Genomic DNA, 19283 nt, shown 5'->3' on the forward strand with positions numbered 1-19283 from the left:
TCAAGAACAGAGAATGCCTGGCTGTGTGGCGTTGTAATAGGGTCTGCAGAAGCCATACTCGATAACTTCTGGAGAAGGTGCCAACATAGAAAATTGTCACTGCAGTGGTTTCTCACCTTGCAGCCAATGTTAAAAAAAATACCTGAATACCTCTGTTTATCAGTTGACTTATGAATTTATCTGTTGAGACAGACACCAGATGACTTCTCTCATTTGATAGATAAAGCTGAGAGGAAACAGATGAAAGTTGTGCTTTCAGAATGTCATGATTGTGCTGTAGCCATGCACCTGCAGGCCCTCTTTCTTGTCTGCCTACTGTTAGGGAACTTTCTGACGCAGGGCGTGGCCATTTGTATCCATCAGAGCACAGGAGAATTATGTATATTGTGTGCTCACTTTTTTTTTTTTTTGCCCTCAGATTCTAGGTGGGAAGACCCAACGTTTCACCTGACTCTTGTCATGAGCTAGCTAGAAAGTCAACTGTGGCCGGGAAGGGTGTGATAATAACTTAACTACCTATATTCTGTTTTAGTGTGATGGTAGTGTTATTATATACCATGAAACAGGAATGCTGCATTATACAAGATCATTTGTCAATTAAACTCTTAATTAATAATGTCCAGGTTGAAGGTTTAAAAGGGGGAGCTGTGTGGATGCCAGGAACTTAAGATTTATTTTTGAAAACTCTCATTACGTGGGTCTGGAGAGATGGCTCAGAGGTTAAGAGCACTGTCTACTCTTTCAGAGGTCCTGAGTTCAAATCGTAGCTACCACATGGTGGCTCACAACCATCTTTAATGGAATCTGATGCCCTCTTCTGGTATGTCAGTGTACTCATATAAATAAAATAAATGCATAGATCTTTTTTAAAAAAACTGATTAATTCTGTATGTGTCTGCAAGTCTGTGAGTAGATCTGTGTGTGAGAGTGCAGCCGGCCAGAGAGGCCTTGGATCCCTGGGAACTGGGATACTAGGTGGTGATAAAATGCCCAATGTGGGTATTGGAACCAAATTCAGTATAACAGCAGTGTGTGTTCTAAACCACTGATCAGTCTCTCCAGCCCCAGCTTAGAAAAATCATAAAATGAGATGGATGATGGATTATTTCAGGACTGTATAGATTGATAGAAGTGTGATTAAAAAAGAAAATAGAGAAAATTACGAGTAGTGTAATGTATACTGAAGCATTAGTGATATGTATGTGTGTGTGTGTGTGTGTGTGTGTGTGTGTGTGTGCGCGCGCGCGCACATTTGTGCACATGCACACTTATGTGTGAGTGTGGGTGTACGTGTGCCAGGATAATTGTACAGAGGTTAGTGGACAGTGCCAGGAGTTCACCTTTTTTTTTTTTTTTTTTTTTTACTTTTTATTTTTTTGAGGTAGGTCACCTTTGTTTGTTATTGCAATGCATATCCCAGGTTAGCTGACCCAAGCTTCTGAAGAGTCTTCTCTCTCTGTCTTTTCTTTTACTGTAGCAAGATTTCAGATTTCCTGGCTTTATGCGAGCCCGAGGATTTGAATTCAGGCCTTCAGGCTTGTGTGGTAAGAGCATTGCACACTGAGTCATCTCTCTAGCCTCAAGTTATGCCTAAATAGCAAATCCCACTATTTAAGGTTTTTTTTAATTACTGGAATCTTGTTACATTTATGCAACCCTTTTCAAACTGTATTATCAACTTGATCTTTTCTTCCTCTGAATTATTTTCCAAACTAGAGCAGATACTATATAATGTGACACTTGGTTATGCCTTTTTAGAACTGTGTAGGTAGTGTTTATCATCTTGACTTGGAGATGAACTTCAGGAGGGCAAATTCTGATTGGGTTGCTCTCAATTCTTCATCCCCGAATTCCCCCTCTAGTATTCACAACACTTAGAAGAGTGCTTACTTCAGGAGAATGTCTGCCAGTCCAGCTAAGCTTTGACATACCCGTACATAGCAACCGGGGCTCTTTTGTTATGCTCAGTGGAGTCTGTACTTTGTGCTTCAAGGAGGGCCTACCTCAGAGCAGTACACCAGGCTGTTCCCTGGAGAGATTCCAGTTTCCATTTCATAATGCTGAATGTTCACTATTTATAGCTCAACTGTATTCATAAAGAAGCGAGGCCACGAGACATTGATAGAGTAGAGCCAAATGAAATTTCTCCAGCAAAGTAAACTCAGATTTATTGGGCTGCATTTGGCAGGTTTGTGGCATGGTTCTTCCCTTGGCATTCTTCAGAGACACCATGGTAGTGTGGGAAGCTGGTGAAACAAAGTGACATCTGTACTTGAAACCAACAGACACCTTTACCCAGAGACAGCAGTAGACCTTTGACGACAAAGTCATCATGGAGTGGTTTGCGTTAGGACTGCCTTTTTTGCCCAGTGACCCACTGGTCTTGTCTTTATTCAGTGATTGATGACCCCATGGAGAGAGAATTGGGACTCTATGAGCTGCTCATCCCAGGAGCAACTCTAGGACTTATGGGCAGGAGTAATTAATCTACAACGAGGAGATAATTAAAATCCAAGATCTAGATTGCAAAACTCAGAGGAGAAGAATGAAGTATCACACAGTGTTTCCTGCCTTTTCCATATTGAGCTGATGTTAATGATAGCTGGTCGAGCTCTCATTTGACAATATTTATCTACCATAACCACTGCTCATGCATCCGGGCTGCAGTAAGACTCACAGTGTAGCTGAGGATGCTCTTAATTTCCTTACCCTCCTGTCTCTGTTTCCCCAGTGCTGGGATTACAGCCATACCCTACCGCATCCGGTTAGTGTGGTGCTGCAAGTTAAGCCCAGAGCCTCCTGCACAGTAGGCAAGTCCTCTGCTCACAGAATTAAATTTCCAGCTTCAGCTCCTGTTTTTTAAGCATCTGAGTTTTTTGGAACAAGTTGAAAACATAAAATGCAAAAAATTTTGCTGCCATTTCAGGGGATAAAATTCTTTTTTTTTAATTTTTAAAATTTTTTTATTAGATATATTTCTTCACTTACATTTCAAATGTTATTCCTCTTCCAGGTTTCCTGTCCATAAACCCCCATCCCTCCCCTCCCCTATATGGTATTCCCCCATCCATCTCCTTTACTGCCCCCCATATTCCCCTGCACTGGGGGTCCAACCTTGGCAGGACCAAGGGCTTCCCCTTCCACTGGTGCCCCAACAAGGCTATTCTCTGCTACATATGCAGTTGGAGCCCTGGGTCAGTCCATGTATAGTCTTTGGATAGTGGTTTAGTCCCTGGGAGCTCTGGTTGGTTGGCATTGTTGTTCTTATGGGGTTGCAAGCTCCTTCAACTCTTTCAATACTTCCTCTAATTCCCCCCAAGGGGGTCCTATTCACAGTTCAGTGGTTTGCTGCTAGCATTGACCTCTGTATTGGACATGCTCTGGGTGTGTCTCTCAGGAGCGATGATCTATATCCGGTCCCTTTCTGCATGAACTTTTTAGCTTCATCCATCTTACCTAGTTTTGGTGGCTGTATATATATGGGCCGCATGTGGGGCAGGCTCTGAGGAGATAAAATTCTAACCTAAACTCTTTATTTCTACCTCCAGAGCACACTCATTATTCTTCACATCAGGAGGGTTTTGGGGGAGTCTGACTGTGTCCGTGAATTTCCTCAGCTCTGCTCATGTGGATAAAAGGTTTTTCTTCCCCGTGGATACCCAGGGTGACTCATCAGAAAACATATCTGTCTTTTATTTGGTTTTTTTTTTTTTTTTTGATTCCACAGTTCTATGATTGTAACCTTTGAGATGATCCTCCCAAATCTACCAGACTTGGCAAAGAAATCCTCTTATTAAAATTATTTTTTATTACAGTAAGAACCAAATAAAAGCTTACCACTTTCACCATTTTTATCTGTACAGCTCAGCAGTGTTAAATATTGTTATTTTGTGGAATGGATCTACACCTTCTAGTCTTGTTAAACAGAAATGGGGTATATAATACATGTTATGATAACATACTGACATATTTCTGTGAGGTGTTTGAAACAGTGAAACTCATAGAAACTGAAAGCAGAGCAGAGGTTGCCAGGGCTTGAAGTACGGGGGAAGTTTTGTCTAATGATCATAAAGTTTGTATTATGCAGGATTTGAAGAAGACCGCGCTGACTGCAGAAGATGCTGTCTTCTCTCTCATGACTCTCTTTGTTGGGAATCAAATGGCCATAGCTGATTAGGTCATTGCTCTTTAGTTTATTTCTGGATCCTTGTTCTGTTTCCCTGGCCGGTGTGACAGTACCACGCTGCTTTTCTTATATATTTGGTTGTGAGCCTAGCCTTTAACGGCTGAGCCATCTCTCCAGCCCCCACGCTGCTTTTCTTACGTGCACTCTGCAGTGTTTTTTGAAATTGCGTGTTGAGATCCATGAGCATTGTTTTGTCTCTTCAGGCTTGTACCATTTGGTAATATTTTGTACATATAGATAGATTGAGTTTTGTTTCTGTGAGGAATGCCGTTGGTGTTTTCATTAACAATTCATTGAGTTGGTAGATTGATTTTAGTAATATACTATTTTCACACAATTTATTCTGTTTATGTATGAACACTAGATATCTTTTCATTTTAGTGGCTTCATTTATTAAGCATCTTAAAGTTCTCACTGTAGAGTCACATCCTCTGACAGGCTTATTCCTAGACAGTCTGTCTGTCTGTCTGTCTGTCTATCTATCTATCTATCTATCTATCTACCTACCTATCTATCATCTATTCATCTATAAATGCATTCATGTATCTTTTATATTGATCAATCTAGCTATTATCTATCATTATCTATGTATATCTATATCTATATCTATCTATCTATCTATCTATCTATCTATCTATCTATCCTCTATCTACATATCTACTTTATATTGATCAATCTAGGTATTATCTATCTATCTATCTATCTATCTATCTATCTATCTGAAGCTTTCTTCCTTAGCATGTTCATTATTGGTATAAGGAGTTACTGTTGTGTGCTGATTTAGTATCTTACTACTTTTCTGAAAGTTTTTATGAGATTGAAGATTATTCTGGTGAAGTCTTTAAAATTTAATAAGTATGAGGTTTTATTGTCTGCACATGGGGATGATTTTATTTATTTTCTCATTTACATCATTTTTTTATGCTGTCTTATTGCTGTAACTAAGACGTCAAGCCCAATTCTGCATAAGAATAGAGGGGGTAGACAGCTTAGTCTCACTTCTAAGTTTGAGGGATTGTGTTAATTTTTCCTATATTATAGTATTGACTGTAGTTTTGCTGTATTTAGCCTTCATAAACCTGACCATTTTTTTTGTATTCCTTGTTTCTTTGGCCGTTTAGTGTTGTTTTTTTTTTTTTAAGTTTTTTTAAAATTTATTTATTTTATGTGAGTACAATTTTACTTTCTTCCGTCAAGCACACCAGAAGAGGGCATCGGATCCCATTAAGGATGGTTGTGAGCCACCATGTGGTTGCTGGGATTTGAACTCAGGACCTCTGGAAGAGCAGTCAGTGCTCTTAACCACTGAGCCATCTCTCCAGCCCACTGAGCCATCTCTCCAGCCTTGGCCTTTTAGTGTTAATGAATGATTAACATTGTCAGAGGCCTTCCCCACATTTATTGTGATAACCATGTGGTTTATGTTAATTTTTAATTTAATGATTCTGGAATTACCTGGGCACGGGCCTCTGGGCATGCTGTAAGGGATTACCTTGATATTATACATTGAGGTGGGAAGACTCACTGACCGCATATATTGCCCTGGCGAGGACCCTGGCTGTGTAAACAGAGAAGGGGACACAGCAGAGTGCACGCAGTTTCTGTTTCTGTGGGTGTGATGTGCTTAGCTACTTCAAGCTGCTGGGACAGCTGCTCCTTTTGGTTCTCTTCATCAAGAGGCTTGTCAGTTTGCATGATACTGGGACCTTTCTTGTCAGTTTGCATGATGCTGGGACCTTTCTTGTCAGTTTGCATAATGCCAGGACTTTTTCTAATTCTCATTTGTTTGCCCTGGAAATGCACAGGAGTCCCCGAGCTCACTCTTTCTCTGTTTTCTTCTCCCTTCCCCCTTCCTTTTCTGAAACACTGATTAACTTTTTACTTCAGAGCATGCTCTTCTAGCTTTTAGGGTTTCCGGCTGATGGTGTGGTAGGTTTGCCTCCACGAAATAAAAATTCTATAGCAGCTTGTGATATTCTTTTCTGTTTTGTGCTTTTGTTATTTTAACTATTGTTTCATGTGTCGAGGTTCTTTGTTACTCAAGTCTGTGTAAAGCTTTAAATAACTCTTGTATTGTGATGTCTTGTTCTCTTCCCAGATTTTTTTTTTAATGATTTTATTGAGTTGGTTGTCTATGTTTTTAGTCTGTATCTAGGTTACCTCTTTTATGACATATCTGTGAGTTGAGTCTCCTAATTGTGTCCCAGAGGTCTTGAATGTAGTGTTCAGAATTGTTCATTTTTTTCCTTTCTGGTCTCCGACTATTTCTCAGCCCTGTCTTCCATTCCTGATGCTCTTTCTTCTGTTTGGTTTGTCCACTGGGGTTCTTTCACTAAGTTTTATTGAGTTACTGAACTTTTTGATTCATTTTTTTTCCCTTCAGCATCTATCTTTTGGTTGAGCTTTGCATTAAAAATTGCTGAATTTCTCACTCCAGGTTGGAATTTTCATCTAGGTTTGAATTAACTGCTTCATTAGTTCGTTTATCCGAGTCCTCTGAGGACACTAGACATGGGTCATTTTGAAAGGTAGACTTCTAATTCTGTCACTCTCTGGAGGTTGAAGAGCCGTGATCTCTTCGAGAAGTCATATTGACTTTTTTATTTCTTACATTTCTATTCTGTTGTATGTGCATCTGTTTGGACGAGTGAATCTTATTTCTACGTCTTCTTAGCATTTTTATTTGTTTGTTGTTTTTGAGACAAGGCTTTTTTGGGTAGCCCTGGCTGTCATGCAACTCACTCTATAGTCCAGGTTTGCCTCAAACTCAGTGACCTACCTGCCTCTGCCTCCCACGTGCTGGGATTAAAGGTGTGCACCACCACCACCTGGTTGCAATTATTATTAAAGTTTATTTTCCTGCACTACTCAGAGAGGAAAAAGCACACTGCCATTAGAATAACAGCAGAATTAAAACAAGTCTTCATTTACTTCATATTAAGGTTGTATTGTGTCACTTCTTATACCTTTTGTAAATTATTTCATTCTTTCCTTCCTTCCTTCCTTCCTTCCTTCCTTCTCTCTTTTTTTCTTTCCTTCCTTTCTTTCTTTCTTTCTTTTTTTCTTTCTTTCCTCCCTTCCTTCCTTCCTTTCTTTCTCATCTGAAATCATCCAACACTATGCTCTCTGCTTCTATAGTGACAGGTAGAATTTATATTGTGATACTCTAATGGAATTTTCCCATGGTGAATAAATGCCTGTGAATGAGACAACATTATTAAAATGAAACAAAACAAAACAGAATGAAGAAAAATCCAACTCCGACAATGTAAACTTCATCTCCCCACTGAGATGCTGTGAAATACGGTCAGTGGTTGCCAGGCACCGCATGATTACCATTGAAGTTGAGGGGTACAAAATGAATATTCCCAGGATTCAGGTGGGCCTGGAGACAGAAGATGGGAGATTTTGAATCAAAAGCTGTGTAGAGTGGTTATGTCCCCATCAACTTGCTGTCACAGGAGTGCCTTGAATCTTTGAAGAAAGACAGCTGTTATCTCTGACTCACCGTCCATAGAGGTTAAACAAGACTCCCTACTGTGCATTTTTTAAGTCACTAATCTCTTAAAGGGAAGTCAGAATCTTAAAATATACTGATAATTTTAACTATACTGGTATGTAAGATCAATACAAAGAATTTAGGACAGACTATTGCCTGTTTTCTGGTGGTGTATAATATCTCTATTGAGTTATAAAATTCTTTGGTTTCTAGATTGCAAGAATAGATTAAAAATAATGTCAGTCACCAGAGTCTGTAACTCAGTTGCATGTCTTAGATGACTCAAAAAGTAGAGTTGTTCTCTTGGCTCATCACTCTGGATCGAAGTAACTCGACTGTCTGATACATAGGCACTGTTTCTCTAAGCACTATATCTGTCTTAGTTGTACTAAGAAGGATTAGTGTGACAACTTAAATCACACTTGAAAATGACATATGGCTTGCTGTATCCCAAACCTGTCTTTTATTTGATTCATCAGACCTGTACTGAATTTCAGCAAAATTGAAGAGATAAATATATCAGTGTTTGCCTCGATTAATTTCATGAACGGAACAATAGATGAGATTTCTCTTTTTGGTGCCAGTTTTCTTGCTGGTGCAAAATTGTTGGGAGCAATGATATATCTCTTATCTCATCCATTCATGCTCTCTCTCTCTCTCTCTCTCTCTCTCTCTCTCTCTCTCTGTCTCTCTCTTTCTCTCTGACACACACACACACACACCTGTGCATATGTGATATGAGTATGTTTTGTATGTGTGTATGGTGTATGCATATGTGTGTGCATACAGAAGCCAGAGGAGGACATTGGGTAACCTGCTCTATCCTTCTTTGTTTTATTCTCTTGAGACTGGGTCTCTTTCTGAGTCTAACTCTCACCTTTTTGGGGCAGGGGCACTAGGCTGGCTGGGAAGAAATCTCCAGGCTCCTACTCCCACCTCCAAAATCTGGAGTTATAGGCACAAGTGGCCATCCCTGGCTTTTCTGGGAGCGCAGAAAATCTGAACTCTGATCTTCATGTTTGTTCAGCAAGCGTTTTTTATCCATTGAGGCATCTGCCCAGCGTGAGAGCTGTCTTTCAGTAAGATTGCGGTAGTGGTTGAAGTGGTCCATTAGATGACCCTATACTCACGCATATGCTGGCAGTAATAATGGATTTATTAGGTTTAAAAACAACAAGGGTACAGGAAATTAGGAGGAAAAAGTGGGAAAGGAATTAAGCATGGGTAACCTTGGGTTTGCATCCCTAAAGAAAAATGACTCCCCCATTCCCAAAGGGATCAACTGCCAGTAGTCACTCAAGTAGGAGTTGGACTAAGAGACTCCTTCCCATCCTTGCTGGGATTTTGTCTGGCTTGAATTTACCCAACCACTTTAATTCCCTGTGTGAAAGAGCCCTGTCTTGTCCAGAGAAATGCTTTTTTTTTCCCGCTACAATCTCTTTTTGCCTCCAGCTCTTATGATTTCTTTGACTTATCTTCTTTGATGTTGGAGTCTTGGGAGTTGTGGGGGAGGGTTAATACAGATGTCTCATTTAGGGCTGAGCACCTTGTAACCTATTATTCTCTTCATAGTGACTACTGTTGTGTCTCTATAGCAATCACCATCTACTGAAAAAGGAAGATTCTCTGATGAGGGCTAAGAGATGCACTGTCTACGGGTGTAAGGATAGAAACTTGGGAAGTTTAGCACTGTGTCCATTCAGCACGGTAACAGTAGTGGGTTCTCCCTTACAGCCTACTCAACCTACTCAGCCACCAATTCTTAGCCTGGTTAACAGGACCTGGTCTGAGTTCCATTTTGTGAAGTAGGCCTGCCTCCTAATCAAGAAGTGGTTGGTGACTTCCATAACATTTGTGCCACCATTGCACCGGTGGTCATATGTTACCAGGCCAGTTATTGTTGTAGATTCCAGAGCTGGGTAAAGCTTGTGCAATAGCTTCAATAGTACCTTTCAGCACCATGAAAGCTAGACAGTAAGGATGACATTTCCGGGTTAGTAGCAGCTTGATCCTTACATATTGTATGACTCAAGTATGTATTATCATTAGCAATTGTTTTTAAACAAAATCTCAAACGTTCAGTTTTACCAATAAAGATTCAGGAGCCAGATGCTGGAGTGAAGGCCTGCTAGTTCAGAGAAGCAGAGAACATACCCAGCTGATCATCCACCTCAGCTGATATCCCAAAAGAGAAGGAAGCTCTCCCTTTCCGTGGTATCTCAAAAATCCTTCAAACTGAATGTTCCTCCCTTCTACTTCTTGTGAGTCTTTCTATTCATGCTCCTGACTTCCTCTTACTTTCTATGATTTTTTCCTATGTTCATTCCCTGGCGACTGATTATTTGTTCCACCTCTTGACCTATTTATTTACTCCAGCACTGCGAAAGCCAGACAGTGTGGATGGAATCCTTGACTTTATTTAATCCTGTTTACAATAAACACAAAGCTCTTTGATTAAAGGTATGTGCTAGGGCTGAGGCATACCACAACTAAAAACAGGCTTTTCCAGCAAGTAATACAATCTCGAGGTTCACAGTGTGCTGAACTATCCAGCAATATAGTGTCTTATTATCAAATATACACTGACCATTATACCCTGCCTTCCCTTCCTTTACCATACATGACACTTCCTGCCCCATTATTCTCATTTTCTCCTTATACCATCTCTATTCTATCCTTCCTTTGAAAGCTTCCCCCATGCTCTCTTGTTATTTTTCCTAACTTAATATGGTACTTCAATTTAATATATTTGAAGACTCAAGACTGGCATTCACACAATAAAAGAGAACATACATATCGTCTTTGGTAATTTCATACATGAATACAGTGTATTCAGACAGCTTCTACTGCCTCCTTCCTGTTCTATCTCCTGGAACCCCCCACATCACACTCCCTGTTTCATTTCTTGTTCTTTCACCTTACTTGTCTTCATCATCATCTTCTTTCCTGGTATGAGTTATTGTTATTAACAAATTTATAGATAACAAGCTACTGGTCCTTGGGTAAGCACCTTTACAGAAGGTGCTGACTTAACATAATAATATTAGATCAAAGAATGCTTTCATAGTTCTACATGTTTGTTAATTGTTGCCTCATAGGTGCTATATAGAAAAACACCCACATCTCTGTTGTATGTGACAATAAGTATTTATTTCTCTTTCAATGTGCTAAGATTGGCTGGTATCTGAACCTGTATGAACCTGGGTTTGGCTAGGACCTCATTCCGCTCCATGTATCCTTTATCCTTCCTAGGCCAGGTCTACTTAAATGAAAGCATAATCTTCAAATGAAGAAAACAAAGTGTCAGAGATCAACTGTCTCTGTAAAAGCCTACTTCATCTCTAGTTTATGTCACATACACATACTCCATTTGCCAAAGCAAAGCACATGGCCAATACTAACATCAAAGGTCATATGAAAGTGAGGGTGGACCAATAAATATCTACTGAATGGTAATGTAGTACGCGGCTTCTAGAGAAGTGCATTTTTCACTAGTTTGTAAGCTGGGAAACTGTAATCTGAGATCTGCCAGAGATTGTTTTGACATCCACAGAGGAAGAATCTGCAGCAGAACACTGTCAGTGATGGATAAATTCAGCTGGAAGACAGGTGCAGATTCTTGGACATCTACCTGTACTAAATAAAACCTACAGTGAACCACTTTTTATAGATAAACTAATATTCTGTTTTTTCTATATTAGTTTTTGTAAACCAAAGTTCTTAAATTCATATTTATGATTAAACAGGAAGAAGTTATTTTCAGTATCTAGATGGATAAATCAATAAAGGAAATATTTAATTTGTTGTATCGATATAGTTATTTGACAACTGAGTGTAGAGACATTTTAGAAATTTGATTCAAAGTTAGATTTAATTCAATACAATTGGGCATGATAAAGACTTTTAATATCCTGAAATATAATAATTCACTCAGTCATATTCCAAAAGAGGAGATATAGGTATCAAAGTGACCACAAAGAGATCTAAGGTGTTCAGGCGAGTCCAGAAAGATCTGTTGGTTGGAAATTGCACAAAGATAGCAAAGACACAGGAACAATACTGGCTTAAATGAGATGAACTTACATGTTTTCTTTCTATTTGGAATCATAGGTGGTCCAAGACTGGATAGGTGCTCCACTCTGCCCTTGAGTCTGCCCTTTATTTTTGTCTCCCATTGTACCACAAAATGATGCAACCGAAGACATCGGTGTTGGGTTAAAGTAGATTCTGTGTAGCTCACAAAGTCCTTAGAAGAGACTGTCACAACGCATCCTAGCTGAGTTCTGATTTAATCGGAGTGGCTTGGGTATGAGGAGGCCCACACAGTATCAACTTATGTACTCCAATGTGTTTAATTCACAGTCCACAGTGTACAATGTGAACCACTTGAGCAGTTCATGTGTTATATCTGAGTTCGTGCTCTTAGAACGGAGGTGGAAGTTATGAATAATCCCGTTTATAGAATGGAGCATCATTAAAATGGGAAATATTTTTTTCTGGCTCTTTAGTCTCAATTGTCTTGTTAGTATTCTGTATCCATGTGGACATGAATGCGCATGTGTTCACCTTTTGAATAGAGAATGTAATTCAGTGTGTGTCGTAGGTTCCTCCTGTATGCTCTTAGTTCTTTATCTTCTCAATCTGAATTTGGTTTTACGTTTCCTTTATAGAAATATGTGTACATGAACAGCTATTTAGTTCTCTCTAGCTTTGCTCTGAGAAGCCCTGGATTCCATTTTGAGCCAGGTGTTGGGTGTTGACCGTAATAAATGACTGCTGAAGATATTAATTCATTAAGTGTCAGATTTCAAACTCTGAAATACCTTTCAGGCCAGGATTATAGAGCAGCCTTCTTGCTCTTACACAGCCTCTACTCCTTTTAAGTGATACGACTCTACTCCTATTTTTTGTCACCAAGGAAGATCAAAGTGACCTGACATAGCAAGCAAATCCTGTTCCAAATTATTCATGACATCAAGAAACCTCTTCATCTCAGGAACTGTCCCATCTAGCTGGATCTTAAAGAGTAGGCTTTTGTGTGTTCGTTTTCCCTGTCAACCATTATTCTAAATTCACTCTCATAAGACATTTCAGACACTTTATCCAAATCCATACCTTGAGGTAGCATCTGTCCTTGGGGATCCATTAGATAAAGAGCAGTATTTGTATGCTTTTAATAATACTTTTGAGAGCTCGTAATGCACTCTACACTATGCAAGCTCCCTGAAGGGTTGCATTTCTGCCCTTGGAGCTCTCATAAGCTGGGGCTTACAATAGCCATGAGGGTACTCATCAGTGATTCTTGTGGGGGAAACAGCATGAATTGCCATTTCTCTAAATTTATGTATTCATTAAATACATGGTTTATCAGTATATGACTAAATACTATTAAAAACAACTTGGTGTCACAATGTTCAATGTCTCACTTGAGCTGTATGTTACCGTGCTACTAATTCCAGCTCACACCGCTGTTTAGGATCTTACCAGTTTTTGAATTATGAACACTGTGTCCTGTTTTGACCCCCTTACTCATTATGTCTACCATTTTCCAGAAGATGCAACCAAGGCCCCGTGTGGTTCCTTGCTCAGGGTCACAAGGACATCAGCAATTAGGCTGGGCATGTGTGTGTGGGTGCTCTCCTTCAGAGCCTGAGTGATGCCTGTTGTCTGTCTGGGGAAACCAGAGGCATCAGTCAGTATGAAGTTGCCTTACGAAGTCTAAACTTGGTTTCTTTTAGACTCATTTGTGAATTCTTTTATACATGCACTCGGCGAGCATTGTAGAAGCTCTGACCAGTGTCCAGACCTCTCCTTGCCTCTGGAACCCAAAGGCGAACCCTGTGCAATCTCAGCCTTCAAGGAATTGCAGGCTTAGGTTCAAGCTTAGGTTCAATTAATTTTCCATCCTCCATAGATTTCTCTTTTCATTACCTTATGCTTTGTGACATCAGGAGAAGGTGACTGTAGCCCACTTTTTTTTTTTTTTTTTTTTTTTTGGGGGTAGGCTTTTTTCCGGGTCTGATTTCAGTTGCATATTCTAATGTCAAGATGTCATTAATTAGTGTAGAAAATGTAAGGCATGGATTCTGCCAAGAAAATCTTGTTAATTTAAGCCAAACTGTTTAGGCTTCGGAGGCCACATCATATGCTAGAGAAAACAGGCGTCCCAGGCATCTGTGAGATCTGCTAGGAGGTGGAACCAGTGAAGCTGATGCAAGGCTTTCACCCTGCATTACTCGAGGATACTCATGAGAATGGTGGGAGTGTTGTCTATCACTCCAGCCAAGAGCTATTTCTAAGGCCTGCAGAGGAGAGCCCTTAACTGCACTTATAGTCCTCCTGGGCTCTGGCATTGTGTCAACACTACTCTTTTTTATTTAACCATTTGCTGAAAGGACTAAAAAGTGCTATACATTTGGTCAGAGTGGGAAAATAAGTCAATAACCACGGTAGCATTGAAACCTATTGTTCAAGTTTAAGTTTCAAATTTAAGTTCTTATTGTATTAACTGCTTGTTTGAAAAATCCAACCTTAAAATCTTTATTTTTATCATTTGAAATAAAAACGCAATTACATCATTTTCCTCTTTCCTTTCCTCCTTCCAGCCTCTCTCATGTATACCTTCTTACTCTCTTTCAAATTCATGGCCTCTTTGTTCAACACGCACACACGCGCACGCACACACACACACACACACACACACACACACACACACACACACCTAAATATGTAACTACAACCTACTCATTTTGTATAATGTTACTCCTTTGTGTATTATTTCAGACCTGACCACTAGGAACTGACTCTTCTCTAGGGAAGATGATATTTCTCCCTCTCCAATTATTTCTTACTTTCCCATAGTCCTTTGTCTAGGTTCGGGTTCATGTTAACATGTCTATTGGTCTTCCTTTTTTAACCATCCTGTTGAGATTTCATGGGTGTAGTTCCCTGACATTTTCAGGAGACTGTCTCGTGGCAGTCTTCTTGTTTCTCTGGCTTTTCAAACCTTTGTTTTCTGTCTCTCAATGCTCTCTGAGCCTTATGTGTAGGAGTTGTGTTATAGATGTTGGGGCTGGGTAGCACAGGATCACTTGTTCTCTGTATTTTGTTCGGTTGTAGTTTTCTGTCACAGTTTTTGATTGGTACCAAGAGAAGTTTTTGTTTTTGTTGTTGCTTTTTCGTTATTAGCATTGGGAGCCATACTTATCCATGTGCTCAATGATAAATATTTAGAATGTAGTTACTAATTTTGCAGAGGTGGTAAGTTCTCTTCCGAGATCATGACCACACTTTCCCCAGGTATTTAGCTATGTTTCCAATGCTAAGCATGATTTCCCTTTTGTTGAATGGGCCTTAAGTCCAATTAGAGAGCTTTGGGATACCACCAAGGTACGTGTGCCGCCATTGTACCCTTACGGTTACTGTGGTGTGCGTCTTATTGTTTTAGTTCACAGGCAGCATCTCTGGGAATTAGTACCATGAATGCTAGTTCTCAGGGAGGAGACTTTCAGGTCGATCCAACTTGGATCCTGTGAATCCTTAAGCCTGACATGTGTCTTCCGCAATACATGTCAGAACTTCAGAACTTAGCTTCAACCTCCTGGACCAACCAAGGGGCACAGAAAAAGCCTATAATGCTTTGGGAGTCTCTTGGATAACCCTTGTCAATAACTGTAGCAGAACTTTGTCTTGCCTTGTATTATTAATTTTTTATTTGAAAGTCTATGGCTCTTGGGGGAAGCATTGTTAACCCATGTGAGGAAATTTCAATTTAATTATGTTGTCATGTGTGCTCACATGGATCTATGTGTAGTCTATGTACTTTTATGTATATTCTTTACTGAGAAAATCCAACTTTTAATTATACATGGAATGAAGCCAGTTGGAGGCTATTATTAGAGGAGTAAAACATTGCCATGGTATTCTCCAGAAACAAACATGCTTTGCGGTATGAGAGGTTTTGCAGAGGGCACCTCTCTGGAGCAGGGAACTGTTAGATGAATTTGCTGGACTACACTCATTTGTACATTTTGCACTTTAAGAACATCTTGTTCTCTTCTTGCCAAATGTATGATGTTAGGAAATCCCCGTTCTTGGGGTGTGGTTCCTATCCGTAGCCTCTTGAGATTCTGACTCAGTCAAGGCAGAAATGATAGTGAGGCACTCAGCATAATTAGTAATCAAAGTTATTCAACAAAAGCAGAGAACAGAAGGCTATGACTATACATAATCAATACCACCTCCCCCACATATAGGTAAGCATGCTAGCTGAACCTGAATCCCTGAAAAAAGAATTGAGCAATGATGATTTTTTTTTTTTTGAAAAATCATTACCTGCAAGTCTTAGGCTTAAAAATTCTAATATAAATAATGATCTCTCTCTCTCTCTCTCCCCCCCCATCCCTCTTTCTCTCCTTCCCTCCCTCCCTTCCTCTGGCTCTTGAAAAGTCTCGTTTTCTAGATGTTAAAGGCAAAATAAAGGGTGGTACATTTTGCAACTCCATTAGCGGGCAGCAGCCAATCTGATAAGTCTAAAGGAATCCATGTTTCTTGTATGGTTTTTTGGGAGGGAGAGACTGAAAATGTGGAACACGATGGACCTGTTGAGAATATTTCTGAGATGAGACACCAAAGGCTCTCTCTTCCAGGCTTGGCTTGCTGCTTGGAAATATTCCTGTGGGACCATCTTGTGCTTTCAAACTGATTTTCCATATTCCCTAACCTTTGTCCAAAAGTAAAGCAAAATAAAGAAACAGCAAAGAAACCTAGAATCTAAGTGGATCTCCCGACTTCCCCATGATTCACTATTTCTTTAGAAGTTACTCATCTACCTCCATATTGAATAAGGATTAGTAAGCTGACTCAGTACAGTTAAATGTCCCGCAAATCTTCTGGCTTACCTATAGCCAGTCAAAAGGTGCAGATGTCCATATTCTTTATACATTAGGACTCCAGTTGGGAAATTTCAATGTTAGCATTAGCATTGATATCAAATGATGCAATGGGACTGTAAACAGATTTCCTGGAGAATCCTCCACACTAGTGCTATTTCAAACTCATTTTTGAAGCTTTACCCAATTGTTCGAGCTTAAACCATTACTTTCTCCATTGAACTTTGGGAATATGTTGATCTCTCATTCCTATTACTTTAAGATCAGCCTTGTGTACCCAGCATGGTGTCTGTTGAGTTTTGTGATTTATCATCTCTCTACCAGATTATTTCTTACTGAGCACCAGCTCCTCTCACACGTATCCTGTTGCAGCAACACCAAGGATGAAAGAAAGTCACCCTTTCCTGAGAATTTCTTTGCTGACATCTCCACGCCTCCCCTGGAACACTTTAGTTGTCTCTGTTCTGAACCCAAGCTTGCTTTCTTATCTGACAGTCGAAGCAGATCCTCTCTTGTGTCCACAGGAGGATCAGCTCTTCCCGTGTTCCACACTGAGTGGATAAACACTCAGGAAGAAGACTGTGCTTCTTCAGAGGGCCATGGGTCTTCCTGTTTTTACAAAATAGCACCAGGGTGCAGGTGCAGAGGCTCTTGGATACTAGATCTGCTATTTCTTATGCTCCCTTCCATTCTCTTAAATACTTAGAATACCAAATAAACTTGTTCATGACAGTGTTTCTCTATGTAGCCCTGGCTTTCCTGGCTCTCACTCTGTAACCAGGCTGGCCTCAAACCCAGAGACCCCACTGTCTCTGCCTCCCAAGTGCTGGGATTAAAAGTGTGCCCTCCTCCTGAAATCCTGGAGGTTCCTCAGAAAATTGGACATTGAACTGCCTGAGGATCCAGCTATACCTCTCTTGGGATATACCCAAAGATGCCCAAAATAAAAGACAATGCTCCACTATGTTTCGCAGTTCAGAAGCTGGAAAGAACCAGATGCCTTTCAACAGAGGAATGGATACAGAAAATGGTACTCTACACAATGGTAGCTATCAAAAAACCCAAATGTTGAACTGAAAATATCATCCTGGCAATCACAGAAAGACTCATGGTATCCTCTGATAAGTGGCTATTAGCCCAAATGGAATTACCTGGCCTCAAATGAAACTCAAGACAGATGATCCCCACTCCTTCTTTCTAAGCCTCCCCAAAGTAAAACAGAGCTGGGAACACCCATTCAAAAGCCTGTGTGGCCCCCCACCCAATTAGACAAAGATGGATGAAGCTGCAGACAGGCAGGAGCAGGATGGATCGATCCTCAGCCAGAACACAGCAAATTAATGCCAGCAGCAAACTCGAACTTCGTTGGAAGGAATTGGAAGAGCTTTTGAGACCCCATATGTACAACAATTCAACCAGAGCTTCCAGGGACTAAGCCACTCTAAAGACTATAATCACCTGGACTCTGACCTCATAGGTATAATGAATATCACCATCTAAGATTGAACCCCCAGTGAACTAGACTGTCGGGGATTGCAATTGGGAGGAACACCTATAAGAAGGGGAGGAAGGATGTTTGCCCGAAACAGGAAAAGGAATAACCACCTAAATGTATATGATTCAAAGCCCCCACCACCTAGCTCTTTTCCCATTTTTTCTTTAGGATCTGTTGGTTAATCACCAGAACAATTGTATAAGAATCACCATCATTGATATCAATTGCTTCCAGATCAATGTGACAAGACATTTCTAGGACTGTTGGTTGCAACTTGTCAATTATCGACGTATGGTACACACACACACACACACACACACACACACACACACACACACGCATATCACCCCGAAAAGACCCCACTTTACCTCCCTCTCTTTTTCTAATGACTTGGGCAAGAAGGACTCAGAGAACTCACCACAGCTAAGATTATTTATCACCCTCAGACCTGGGAGTCTTCTGGCTTAGTGACATGGCTTTGGTCATGAGAATTTGGTAGGAGTGCTGTAGCTATAGGAATTGAGGGCCTCAGTGCTGAGTGTGGCTGTAAGTGTGATAATACAGTGCCTATTATACAGCTATTGGACAGGTTCCTGGTGCACATGTGATAGTTGGAGAAAGGGGAGAGGGATTTTTTTTTTGTTGGGAGAAACAAGACGGGGGTGTTCATAAGTGATCAGAAGGCTCTATAGAGGGAAAGCATAGGAAAGCAGACAAGGAATGAAAGGGAGGAAGGGAAAGGGCTTCTTGCATGGTCTTGAATATTATTCAAATCATGTAAAATGCACTCTATCATATCCCGAATCAAGTATCCTATTATCCAGCATGTATCACATAGCCTTACATAGTCTTTCTCTGGTGTAAGCACAGTGGTGTAGGGCCCAGCTGTAACCCCAGTGAATAAAAATTCGGTTTAGAATCATTTTGTCATCTTTGCCCTCAGATATCTTTTATTTTCTGATGCTCATAGGAACACTAGAATATTTTTTGGCTTTTAGACTTTGACTACTATGAAATAATAAATCACCACTCTGAAACTATGGTGAACTCTTTGTGCAGAACAATATTCAGTGTTTTGAAAGCCAGTTTGCTCGCGACATGTTCTTCATCTCTTAAGAACCAGGCGCTACGGATCCAGCCATCAATCTTCATGAAGAAAACACACTAGCTATTCCATTGACATTGCCTTCTCAGTGAGTGTGAACACAGACA

This window comes from Rattus rattus, chromosome 4 (genome assembly GCF_011064425.1).
Source record: "Rattus rattus isolate New Zealand chromosome 4, Rrattus_CSIRO_v1, whole genome shotgun sequence".
NCBI classification, from domain to species: domain Eukaryota; kingdom Metazoa; phylum Chordata; class Mammalia; order Rodentia; family Muridae; genus Rattus; species Rattus rattus.